The following is a 13928-nucleotide window of genomic DNA, read 5'->3' on the forward strand; positions in this document are numbered from 1 at the left end:
ACAAAATAGGCATATCATGCCTCACACTGTTCTGGAACTTTACAGAGAGTAAGATAAATGAAAAAGAGATCTGCATCCTGCATCTTTTGATGGCTTATCAAGCATAAAGAGATAAAGAAATGTGAAAATGGAATGCAGAAATCCTCCTGGCATAAGATATGCTTCCGGTTTACATTTTGTTTGTTCGTCTGTGTAATCCATTTTACATTTATTTTGCAAGTCATGACTGCAATTTTATTACATTTAAAATTTTTATTGACTGCCAAAGTACTAGTGTCATCTAGATGCCCAGCTGCCAAACAGTTATGGCCAAATGCCTGCTACTACCCCAACCCATGGTACTCTCTGTAAGGGTTCCTATTATATAATCAAAGACGCAATCCTTTGAATGCATCTTGATCAAACTTGAAAGCACGAAACAGCAGAATAGCAAAACAGCATATAAGCGATTTCTTTCCATGGGAAAGAAATCGCTTGGCTGTCTCCATTACTTTGCCGTTTTCCTCACTGTAGTGCAATCTCAGAGTTGGTATATTTAAGAAGGGAGTGTGTGTGGGGGGGGGGGGCGAAGCCCCCCACTTTATGTAATGCTTTAAAGTTTTTATTTTTATTTATTTATTTTTTTGTGGAACAGCAATTTTTTTCCCTGGGGAAAAAAAATCACTGTTCCAAGTGTTCGGGATTGCAAGCTTTTGCTTACATGGGGTCGATAAATCAGTGTTCGCTTTTTTAAGCATTCACTGATTTAATATAGACCCCTCTGTAATACTTCATATACTGGATCTCTTCCTTTCAGTATATCTGTATCCATTTGTAAATAAGCACTTATCCCATGGGTGGCAGGGTTTGTTTGGGTATTATGGATCTGTTGTAGCAGGTATTAGTGGTTGTGTTTCATATGTGAATAATAGACTAACTTCCCTGAAGGCCCATTTTAAGCTAAGCCACTATCCCAAAGTCAGAATCAAACCCTGTACCTTGTCTATAAGATGAAGGCCTTCACTATTATGCCAAACCAATAAAGGGAGTGTTGCATTTCTATTTTCTTTCCTTACTCCTTGCTGCTAGTAACAGAGCTATGTGGAACAACTCAGCTGGAAAAAGAAGTTAATTGGGGAGCTGAAGTATGAGTTCACACACACCACTAGAGGTGTGCATCATGCTCATCTGGGTCAGAAGAAGGCAAAGGACTCGTTAAACTTCCATCTTTTGTTTTCTGTTCCTTTACAGGATCTGACTGCACCCTACAAAGCTGGATTTATTCACAGCCTTTCTGATGTATGAACTCCTTCACCTAAGACACTGCCCTACTCCTTCCTGTTCCAACTCTCCAGCTCTCATCCTACCTGAGCATGTTGCCCTTCTTCTGCATCCATTTTCTCCTTAACTGTCTTGCCATACAAGTTATCCTCCTGCAGTAAATCCTCCTCTAAGGACTCAGATTGTGTAATAGCATTTCTCATCTAGATCACTACCCACCATAATGTGTTCACCACAACACTATTAAACCAAGAACCAAAAGTCACTGCTCATCTGTCCTCACCTATGGCCATTTCATGGAGTCTGACATGTACTGTCTTATTTATATACTGCCATTAGCTCCACAATGACTTCATTTTAATTGCTTTTTATTATCATTGCTTGCCAGGCATCAGCTCTCCTGCAGCTGATATGATCTTTCTTTCCCTCTTAGGGTGGGAGCTGGTTCTATGAGGCAATCATGCAAGCAAACATCATGGTTTTCTGCTTAATGGTCAAAATCTCCACCCAGTGAGAGGATCTGCTGGGCCTTTCCCTCCAGCGAATGCATGTGTGCTTCTGTACATAGCTAGGCACAGACAGATAAACCTTCTCAGACCACAAATGTTGTGTACTCTACGCCTGCTTTACTGTCAGAGTCAGTTTTGCAGTATATGTGACTGCCTTCTACACCATACGGTGTATGATAGGGTGTATGAGCAGCCATAACATAACATATAACTTAACATAACATAACATAACATAACATAACATGACATGACATGACATGACATGACATAACAGTACCAGGAAGTACAGTTGTGTATACGTAACATAAATATTGATGTTTGAGTGTATTCACTGACTCATGAGTATAAAATGAGTCAGGCGGTGCCACAAACTCAGTACCTTTTTACTCTGAACAGAAAGGAGCCCCTATCACATCTCTTAAGTTAAGGGCCTAAGCCCAGAAACTCCACAGTATAAGCCAGAGTCTAATCCAAACAGATGAGGGGGAACAACCTGGAACTAGAGAGGAGAATGCTCACCCCAACCCCATGTGGCAAAAGGAGAAGGAAGGAGGGAAAGAATTCTCCAACAGTGAATACATTCAAACATCTACATTTTTGGTAAGTGTACATAATTGTACTATGTTCTTTGTGTTTCACTGTTGTAGCCATAACTGATGGGATGACTCCCAATGCTTAAAAGAGGGTGGATGGAAAGTTTTATGGAGAGGAAAGGATGCCCTGCAAGATTGTAGTGGCAAACCCTGCTCTGGACTTGCAGAAGGTTGGAAGGTGATAATGTATGGTGAAGATATGTACAGAGGACCAAGTAGCAGCCTCCAAAATGTCCTTAGTAACCACCCCTTTAAGAAAGGCTGTAGATGTAGCAGTAGCCCTGATTGAGTGAGACCTCGTGGAGTTTGGTGACATCTTTCCATGATGGTAGTAGCAAAACAAGATACAGTGGGAGATTCATTTGTAGATTGTTTGCTTAGAAACTGGCCTTCCTTCAGAGCTACAGACAAAGGCCACAATAAGCTGGTCAAACTTCCCAACATTTTTTGTTCTGTCCAAGTACTAGCACGGTTGCCTATGCACATTCACTGTATGGAGGATCCCCCCCCCCCCCCCACACACACACACACACACATGATTTTGAGGTTAAGACAGGTGAAAGATCTGGTTTAAAGAGATCTCTGGTTGGTCCTAAGAGAGACTCTGCCAGTGTGTAAGGTGATGAAAGGTTCAACAAACATAAGGGCTACAAGCTTTGATACCCTTCTAGCTGAATTAATAGCTAGGAAAAAGCTGTCTTCCAGATCAGAAATTTGATTCTGTGGAGGCAGCTGTCTTGGTAGGTGGGAGAGTGAGCTTCTCCAGAATAAAACAGAGATCCCACTGGGAAACAGGGGTTTTCTTAGGGGTCTAATGTGAATAACCCTTTTCAGGAACTGTTTCATGACAAATGGGAAAAGACGGGGGGGGGGGTTGTGTAGGCAGAGAAGTTGAAATTGCTGAAGCATGGATTTTAATTGAGGGGTAAGAAAGGCCTTTGTCAAAAAGTCCCAATAAGTATGGAATAATCAGAGGCATCTGATCTTGAAGATGGCTCTGTCCCTTCTGTCTGTACTATATAGTGAATCTCTTCCATTTAATGGAGTAAGATTTTCTTGTGCTACGTCTCCTGGCTTCTTTTGGAATGTCCAGGACCTGTTTGTCAGGGGATCATCCAAGCTATCAATTTGAGAGTGTTCAGATTGGGGTGTATGATGGTGTCCTTGTTCTGTGTTAACAAGTCCATTTGTTGGGGCAGCAACCATGGTTCCTTCTTGCTGAGACTATGAATTAGAGAATACCAGTACTGTCTTGGCCAATCTGATGCTATTAGAATGATCCTTGGCCCTTCATCCCTTATCCTCAGCAGTATTCTGGGGAACAAGGGTATTGGAGGGAAGGCACAGAGAAATAGGCCTGTCCAAGGGAAGGAGAAGGCATCTGTCTTCCAGGATGACTTTGTTTTGGTCCTTGAGCAAAACTTGAGTTTTCTTTAGTGGCAAAGAAAACTCTCATGTTTTCTTTGGTGGCAAAAAAGCCTATCTCTGGCACACCCCATTCTCTGGCTATGCTGAGAAAAACTTTCTCTTGCATTTGCCACTTGTGAAGGTCTGACATCCTCCTGCTTAGATGCTTCACCAGTTGATTTGTTTCTCTTGGTACATATTGAGCCATGAGATGCAGACCTAGGGATTTTGCATTCCCAAAGGTCCATGGCTATGCCACAAAGGGGTTAAGACTGAGTTCCTCCTGTTTGTTTAGATACCACATAACCATGGAATTGTCTGTCTTTACTAGCAGTACTCCTAGTTTCCATTGGTCTTTGAAGGCAATCAGACTTTTTTGGTCTGCCATCAGTTCTTTTAGGTTGATGTGTTTGTTTTTAAACTGGAAGTCCCATCTTCCCTGAGTCTGATTTATCCATACTTAGACAATTGCCTTGTTGTAGTGAGTCCTTTAGGCTATGTCTAAGGCATTTATGCTCAGAGTTTGGTCTTGAGGGATAACACTGAAGGGAAGGCACAGGTTAAGGGAGCAGGTCCAGCCCCACCAGGCAAACTTTTACCTGAGATGAGGAGCTTCACCTTGAAGTTGAGGGATTGTGAATGTTGGCACCACACATTTCTGAGGTACCATTGTAGCTTCCTCACATGGAGCTGGATAGGGGGATCATGAGGATGCAAGAGGCCATGTATTCCAAAGCTCTGAGGAACTCTCAGGCAGAGAGGTAGTTCCTAAGAAGTAACTTTTGGAAGTACAGAGTTAGAAAGGTAGCCTTGTCTGGAGGAAGGAGAGCTTTCTGAAGAAAAGAGTCCAGCAAAGCCCCCAGAAACCCAATCCTGTTTGTGGGGAGGGTCTAAGACTTTTGAATATTAACTGTGAACCCCAGGGAAGCTGGGATCTTTTGGGTGTAAAGCAGATCTGCTTTGAATTTTTCTAGATTTGCTGCTTGAATGAGGCAATTATCTAAGCAGGGATACATCTGAATGCCCTTTGACCTGCAGAAAGCTATTACTGGGGCAAGCATTTTGTGAATACCCTGAAAGAAGTAAACAAGAAAATGGCACTGCATAAAACTGATAATGCTTCACACCTGCTCTGAAGTGTAAGACCCTCCTGTGAGTTTTTTTTCTATAGGAACAAAGAAATATGCATTCTTTAGATCTAGGGTTACCATGTAGGTGTTCAGTGAAATCATGGGTACTATTTTTGAAGGGTTAGCATTTTTAATTTTCATACCTGCAAGAATCTGTTGAACCTTGACAGGTCCATTATAGGCCTCCAGGTACCCTCTTTGCTTGGGACGAGGATGAGCCTTGAGTAAAATCCCTTTCCTTCTTTTGTGTTTGGTACTTGTTCCACAGAACCTTAGATGCACGGGAATCACATTTGTTTTACGACCTCTGTTTTTTGGTTAGTTGGAATGTCTGGAAAACCTAATCAAGTTAGGGGCTGTTTGAACTGAAGTCTGTAACCTATTTTTATGATTTTCAGTACCCACTGATCCATGGACAGCCATCCTTCTAGTCTGAGAGGGGTGGTAGGGAGGGAGGGGGGTGGTACTTGAGGGATGGAGAAAGGGAATCTCATGGAAGAGTTATGAATGCTCCTTGCTGTGTCCCTGTTAACAGAATCCCACAGGCCTATTAGAATTTGCTTGCTACTGTCTTGATCACTAGTGCCGCCTTTGACTCCTTTCCGTTTGAGGTCTCCTATGTCTTGGCTTAGACTGGGAGGCCGGAAAGGACCAGTGTTTAGTAGGGTAATTGCAGCTGAACAGAAGTGGTTCAACCTGAAGGATGTCCTTGACTTTTGTATGGACTTGGCCTTATCTTCCATTTAAGCACTGCTTCAGCCTTGGGATCAAAAAAGTAATCTGTGCCCAAAGAAGCATCCAAGAGATTGGATTTCACATGTTCAAGGATTGACTGCTCCCTCAGCCAGCTATGTCTTCTAATAACAGATCTTGTAGCTGCTTCCCTGCTGGAAGCTTCAAGAGCATCATAGCCACAGTGCAAGGAGTACTTAGCTAATTGAGAGCAGGAATTGCATAAGTCTAGCAGTGCCTTGGAGAGGGCTTTATTTTCACTCTCCACCAGTTTTTGCTTCATAGGTTCATAGGTAGGTACTAGGCTATCGGCCCAAGGGCCTATGTAAGCCAAGCCAACAAGGTTCCCTGGCTTACGCCACCCAAGAAAGTTATTTTCCTGTGCCACTGTCGAGCAGAGACACAGAAGTGATCCCCAGGGTGTATTTCCTATTTCCCATCCACTCATCAAGATTTTTCTTGAAGTAGTGCTAATGAAGAACTTTGCTTGACATAGATGGGTAGCCTGTTCCAGAGTATGGGAAGTCTCTGGGACAGGAATCTATCCCTCCAGCATGTCCTGTTTATTGTGGTGACAACGTTTAGGTCCCTAGAGCATATAACGTGGAGGGATTGGGATTTCTTTAGGTGTAGCATGTCCAACAGCTCTGGGTTTGACATAGCTTTATATGTTAGGCAGAGATCATCTCGGAGTAGGCGATATGCTATGGAGTAAAGCTGGAGTTTTTTGAGGCGGTCAGTGTAGGGCATTTCTTTGAGGCCAGTAATCCTCTTTGTATGGTACTTCTGTGGCCTTTCCAGCTGCTGCAGATGTCTTGTGAGGTATATTCCAAAAGGGGCATTGTACTCTATAATGGGTCGAATGAGTGTCGAGTAGAGGGGAACAATGACCTCTTTTTTCCTGGATGAGAACCCTTTTATGATGAGGTGTGCCACGTAGAAGGACTTCCTGATTACTGTGGCGATGTGACTATCAAAGGAGAGACTACTGTCCACCTGGGTCCCAAGGTCTCATCACACATTCAGTGTTAAGTAGATTTCTGCCTATGTGGTAGTTCATGGGTACAGAGTTTTTACCAAAGGGGATGACACTGCACTTTTTGGCATTGAGCTTGAGACCATGGCTCTGACACCAGGCATCTGTTTCAGCGAGGCTCTTCTGTAGGATGTCCACATCATTTTGGGACTTGACTATGGCTCCTAGTTTGCAGTCATTTGCGAACTTCATTAGCCAGAGGCCTTCTGTGTTAGCCTGTACTTCAGAGAAGTAGATACCAAACAGGAGAGGTCCCAGGACGGAACCCTGTGGTACTCCACTTGTCACTGCTTTGAGGTTAGATTTGGAGTCTGCAACTTTTTTGGGTTCTGTCAGTGAGCCAGTTGGGAACCTATCTTGTGATGTAGGGATGTATACCTAGTTTAGTGAGTTTAGCTATAATTCCAGAATGGGGATGGTATCAAAAGCCTTGGTGAGGTCAAGATAGGCTGTGTGAACCACATTACCCTCATCTATGGCTTTGGTGACTGCCATAAAGAAGTCGATCAGGTTCAGGAGGCATGATCTGCCTTTCACAAACTCAAACTGGGTGGGATCCAGAGTTTGGAGGTTACCAATGTCTTTGTTTTTCCATGATGATACGTTCCATGGCCTTGCAGACCAGGCTCGGCAGGCTAAAAGGTCGATAGTTCCTGGGATCAGTGGTGGCTCCCCCTTTGTGGTGTGGGATAACTGTTGCTGTGCGCAATTCAGTGGGCACAAAGCCTGATGCAAGGCTATTATTGAACATGGTGCTTAAGTGGAGAGCCAGTTCGTTCTGAAGTTCATGTAAAACGCAGCCTGGGATGTTGTCCGGTCCCATGGATGCTGTGTTTTTGGCTTTAGAGAGTGCAGCTTTTACCTGCGTAGTTGTGATTACAGGGACTCTGAATTCTTCCTGTATAGATATGGGCCCTTTAGGGGGTGAGGGGGGGTAAAGTTAGCAATGAACCTATCTGCCAGGATGTTGGCAATATCAGTTGGTTCTGTAATTTTTGTGCCTTTGTGCTGTAACTCAGAGCAGATCTGGGTGTTGCCATCGAGATTCTTGACATAGCTATAGAATGCTTTGTGGTTGTCCTTAGAATTAGTGGTGATTTTGTTTTTCTAGCTAGCTTTGGAGGATCTTTTAAGGGATCTTAGCTTCTTACTGAGGCTGACCAGGGAGCTCCTCCACTCATGGGAATTTACTCTCTTTTGCAACAGTTTCTTCCTTCTGTTGTACAGTTTGTTTATGGCAGGGGACCACCAGATTGGCTTCCTTTTTTTGGAGGACAGCGTCTTGGTTCAGTTTGGGATAGCACAATCCATGCACTCATGTAAGTGCTTATAGACTGCATTTGTGTAGGATTCAGCAGTTGTAACTGTATTATCCATCTGCATGGGTGTCATGAAGTTCACCACTTCTGTCTTAAGAAGCATGAAGTTGGCTTTGGAGAAATTGTTTACCGTGGTTACCTTAATGGGGGGTTGGGGCGAGATGTGGATATCAAGGGTGATTAGCTTATGGTCGAATCGGACCAACGAGGAGTTGACTTCAGGTGTGGAACACCGGTCACTCATGTTGGTAATGACTAGGTCTAGGATATTGTTGCCCATGGTGGGGGTGTGGATAAGTTGATCCAGGGCATTGGAGTTTATGAATTCCAGAAAGTGTTTAGCTAAGGAGTTGGTACACAAGTAGTTTTCCCAGTTAATGGTGGGGTAGTTAAAGTCGCCCATTATTAGGGTGTTTGGTTGAACCCTAATATTTTCCAGGGTCATCTGGTCTAAAATAGTTTCCTGTTACTTCACCATATAAAATTGGCAATTTAAAGCCCTCATGACCAGGGTAGCAGATTTATTTATTTATTTTACATTTGTTGACCGGGATAGTCTGTCTGGATACATGTCCATTTTCAGCGGAGGCCCGGGGAGAAAAGCTCCAAAGGTATACATATACAATTATTACAATGTCATGTCGAACATGAGTAATCATAACATAATACAAATATAACACATTTTACAGTCCAGTTAAATTTATGGAAATATACCACTTATTTTAGTACATTTAAAATTGTACAGTCTAACAATCTTCTAAACTGGCTTAACAATGATATTTGAGTACCACTTATAGAAGTAGGATAGATACACCGGTATGCATAAAGATTTAGTTTGGCGTTTGGATCAGGGACATATCCATTGAAACTTGAAATACTTCTTGAGAGCTATTTTAAATTGAGATAGGGTGGTATCCAGGGTAATGTTAGCAGGAAGGGAATTCCAAATTTTGCCAGCAGAGTTGGCAAACAGGGAGTCACCAGCTCAGTTGTTGGATTTGATGGTTTGCACTAATAGTCTGTTAGATGACCAGAGTGATCTGGAGTTGGAGTGGGGGTAGATGTTTTTAGGGCAGATGTATTATCTGGTTGGTTAAGTGCTTTGTGAGCAACAATGAGTTGATTATACTGAATCTGCCTGGGTAGCTCTAGCCACCCGAGATAATTTAGATTTTTACAATGATGTGTTCTATAGGGTAGACAAGTCACAAATCTAGCTATGTTATTATAACAGCTTGAAAGTTTATTAAGATCAGACTTATTTAGATTGGCTAGTAAAGGGGAAGCATAGTAGCATGTAAAGAGTAGATGGGAGCGGGCAATGGAGGTCCTAGCATATGGGGTAAGGAATGCCTTTATCCTATAAAGTGAGCACAGTTTTCTGTTAATGGTTTTGATTGTTTTGTTGACGTGCACATCAAACTTAAGATTGTTGTCTATAATAACTCCTAGCAGTTTTGTATGGGCATCTGGAGAGATAATGGTATCGTTATTAGCCTTAATGGAGAGAGATAACGCTGTTGATCTTTGAGTGGGGGTGAAAAGTAGGAGCTTTGTTTTATTAGAATTTAGAATCAGACAGCAAGTGGCAAGCCAGTTCTCTACTAGGTTGAAAGTACTCTGAGTTATTGATAGCAGCTCTGTTTGCAGGGTGCCAGTGCAGATCAGCATTGAGTCATCTGCATATTGAATGCAGATGGCTTCAGGAATTACAGTTTGGAGGTCATTAATAAAAATGGAGAACAGAAGTTGTCCCAAGATAGACCCCTGTGGGACACCTAGAGCGTTGGGTAGGAGGTTTGAGAGTTTGTTCTGCCATAAGACAGATTGTTGTCTGTTGTGCAGGTAGGATTCAAACCATCTGAGAGAGTGATTACCTAGGGACATTGTTGCCAGGGTGTTGATGAGAAGATGGTGGTTAACCATGTCAAAAGCCTTTGACAGGTCAAAGAAAAGGGCTGAAGATAGCTTGTTATTGTTCCTGTTATAGTTTATTGCATTAGAGAAGGTGAGAAAAGCTGTGGTGGTACTATGATATGGTGTGAAGCCATGCTGGGAGTTAGCCAGTAGGTTGTTTTGGGTTAGAAAGTTCAGGATTTGTTTATGGATGCATTTTTCCATTATTTTTGCCAGAGGTGATAAGATGGCTATGGGTCTATAATTGGATAACTCAGTAGAGTTACCACCTTTATGGAAGGGTATGACACAAGAGATTTTCCAGATAGAGGGGACTGAGACTTCTGATATCGACCAATTTATTAGAATGGAAACAGGGTACGCTTTGGTATCAGCAGCTTTTTGCAAATATTTGGCTGGGAGAAGGTCTACAGCTAGGATAGTAAGTTTTAATTTTTTGAGTAGTGAACGAATGAAAGATGTAGAGACTGGTTGGAAGAAAAAGGAAGGCTGGGAACTTGGAGTACTATCCAGTGGGTTAGAGGAGTTAAGGGGAATTTGGCTTGTAAGGGCTTGGATGGTTTCAAGAAAGAAATTATTTTAGCAATTCGAGTGTCCGTCCCTCTCTTCACAGCTTTTTGAGTATAAATTATTAAAGGTGTTAGCAACATACTCTGGTAGTTTATCGGTTGAGGCTGAGGAAGTTGGAGTGGTGGTTTGACCTGGGTGCAGTAATTTATTTATCCCTGCCCAGAACTTTTGGGGGTTATTTTGGTTCATTTGTTGAAGATGGAGGTAGTATTTTTTTATCTACTAGACTTTTGTAGCATGCCATGTTGCCCATGCCTTATTTCTGACTATGATTTTTGTTTTAGTTTCTTTAGATAGCCATGGAGCAGCTTTTGTTTTTACCCTCGTGGAATGAGTGGGAGCATGAGCATCGAGGATGGAGAGGAATTTATTGCTAAAGTGGGAGACAGCTTCATCAAGGGGCAGGTACTTTAGGGCAGCCCAGTTGCTTGCCTTAAAATTGCTAGGATTGAAGCTTTTACTATTTTGTATTGTTCTGTAGATGAACTTCTGGGAGTAATTAGATTTGTGTTTGCAGATAAAGGTAAGAAAGTGGTCACTGAGGTCATTGGGGGATGGCTCCCGAAGAATACATTTGGGGGTGGCTATTGATTAGTGTCCAAACTAGTATACTTTTTGGTTAAGTTTTCCTATCCTGGTTGGGGTGGATATAACCTGTGTGAATCCATACAGGTTTACATGGATGGTAGGAGATTGAGAGGAACAGGTGTTCCAGACGATGTTAGGTCTCCTAGTACAATGGTGTCTTGTGGATAGTTACTAGCTAACCATTGTAGGATATCTTCTAGAGATTTGGTATTATTCCCTGGTGGAATATACACATATACTATATTTATGTTTTTGTTTTTGTTAATTTGGAGCTTGGTAGCGATTATTTCTGCCTTATTGACCTGGGGCGGTTGATTGGGATCTAAGGTAACATTTAGTGTAGATTTGAAGAGTACAGCTACCCCCTCCCTTCCTGGTGGAGCAATCAAGTCTAAGTATATTATACACAGGTGGTAGTATTTCATTATCTGAGGTTGATGGTTTCAGCCAGGTTTCAGTTAGGCATAGCATATCAGGGGAATGGACTTGTAGGAGGGCATGCAGATTGTGTACTTTGTTATTTATGCTACATATATTTAGTTGGCAGATCAGGAGGGAGTTGGGGGCCTTATTATTTGATAGTGATATAACTGGGTTAGTTGTAGTGGAAGTTCCCGTATCTTAGGTGGCAGGGCCAGGGTTTGGATGAACATCTCCATCCATTGCTAGGTTCTTGCGTATAATTGCTATAACTTTCAGGATTTTGTTTATAAATTTTTTATAGCATTTAGATTTTGAGCTGATGTATCTGGGTCTAATAGGCAGATAGTGTTTTGTGGTTAAGGAGTTGGTAATAGTTGTAACTAGTGGGTTGCCTGTGTTATTAGATACATCAGGGCTAGTCTGAGATTTTGGGTGGTGAAATCCTAGGTAGGACTGATTTTCATAAATGGAGAGGAAATATGGAAATAGCATGAGGGATTGCAGAGAGTATTGACATTGCTTTGTATGGTAGGTTGGAGGCTATATTGGTGTTATAGGCCTAGGAGCCTCAGGATCTTGAGGTTGGATATTTGCTACTGGAGGAGGGGTGGGGGCTGGAGTAGTGTACACAGTACAGTACTGATTGGTCTGGATAAGAAAAGGTACAGTACTAATTGGTCTGGATAGGAAAAGGAGGGGTGGAAATGGGATGAGTTAGGCTGCATAGGGGATTATTGATTGGTTCAGCTGGAGGGGGAGTGGAATAGTGGCTATAAAGCTAGACACAGTGGGGGCGTGTGGGAATTGGGGGCAGGGAAGGATGTGGGGTACGCCCGAGCGCAGTGAGGGCAAGTGGAGCACGGCTTAATCACACACAAGAAACCTGCAAGTAAGTAATTAATTCTGCTTAGGTTTAACAGGATAGGCTCTGAATGAATAAAAATACTGTATAAATTGTAAGTCGGGCGTTCTTTTAACCTTGTTTTACTTACAGTTTTTTTATTTAATTTGGGGGAAATCTCTTTAATTTTCTTCCAATTTTGCAGATAAAAAAATCAGGGAAGTGTGGTTTTAGGGGTTGGTTACTATAGATGGGGCTAGGGAATAGTGCTATAGACCCAGGTCAGCAAATGTAAGATGCACAGATAGTTTCTGATGAATAATAACCTTGGCAGGGCTTTTAGTCAGTGGGCAGCTTAGAACAGGTTTTCTGAGTAATTCAGTAGGGCAGCATCCTTCTGCTGTAAGCCTTGTAGGACTGCTTGTTTAGGGGGATGGTTCCTGGTGGGAAAGATAGTTTAAATTTAAGATGTGTAGACTTTCTTTCTGAGCCTGCCCAAGGCTCTGCTTTCCTCAGTTGTCAAGGAATTTTTGGAAGTGTTAGCTTTTGCTCCCTTACGACTCTTAGTCACCACTTCAGGGTCTGCTACAGTGTTCTTGAAAAGCTGCCTATTGGACTCCAGAACTTTGTAGAATCTGTCAGGTTTCTGAGGGGCAGAGGGAAGGGAATCTGGCTACAAGGAAGAATCCAACAAAAATTGTCCATTAACTCTAGGACTGGAGGAATGACAATGGGGTACTTAGCTTTTGATGTCTTATATTTCTGATGCAGACTGAGAGACACACTAACACTCTGCTTCAGGCTCCAACAACAAGAAAGAGTGAGGTTATGGTGCTGGCTGATTCCCTTTATACCCAGAAGTCTTGATGTCGGTCAGGGCCTCCACTGGCTTCAGGAGGAGGAGGAAATTATCTGGTAGTTGTGCTGGCCACGGGCTTCCACTGCAGAAAATCCCATTAGTTGTGGCTGCAACAGTGAACCATGAATAACATCTATTAATTTTGCTTGGGTCGTCAGGGTCATAATCAGGACTTCATTCCTCTGTGCTACAGAACTAGCACATAATGCTTGTGTGGACTTAATCTATTTTATGTATGTTGTAATTACTGCTACATCTGTATTTCACCTTATGTTTTTCTTGGGTTTTCATTGAAATGTTTCTTAATGGGTCATCATTTTCCCACCTATTAAGTTAAAAGACAATTAAACCTTTTCTATTGGATTACTTGTGAAACACACTTATTCAGCTGAACGTGCTGTACTGATGAAATGTTTATTTATTTGTTTCTTGTTCATTTAATACAGATGTATTTGACTACCAAATGGGTACAGCTAGGTAGAGCTGTGCGGTAGATCATTTTAAGATACATTCCATTTTCAGAAAGGAGGACAAAGTCATGATTCTGGTTAATGTGCTATAATCAGGACTATGGTAGAAGTAAAATGAAAAGGAAATGGTTTATACATAGGAAATTGCTAGATTGTCATAGTTTGTAGCTATCACACATTTCCAAAGACACCCATAAGTATTCATAAATTGTCTCACCACCCATTTGTGTTTTATGTCAGAAAACAAAAGGAATTATACACATGATGCTGAAAA

The 13928-nt window shown here is 42.1% G+C and overlaps 1 protein-coding gene across 1 annotated transcript in view; it reads right to left on the reverse strand.

The window, feature by feature from the left end:
- SYNGR3 (synaptogyrin 3) overlaps window positions 1-13928 on the reverse strand; it is a 430098-nt gene that overhangs the window by 22083 nt on the left and 394087 nt on the right. The gene's annotated exons all lie outside the window — the stretch shown is intronic.

This window comes from Protopterus annectens, chromosome 12.part0 (assembly GCF_019279795.1).
Source record: "Protopterus annectens isolate FY-2018-M chromosome 12.part0, PAN1.0, whole genome shotgun sequence".
In the NCBI taxonomy this organism is placed as follows: domain Eukaryota; kingdom Metazoa; phylum Chordata; order Ceratodontiformes; family Protopteridae; genus Protopterus; species Protopterus annectens.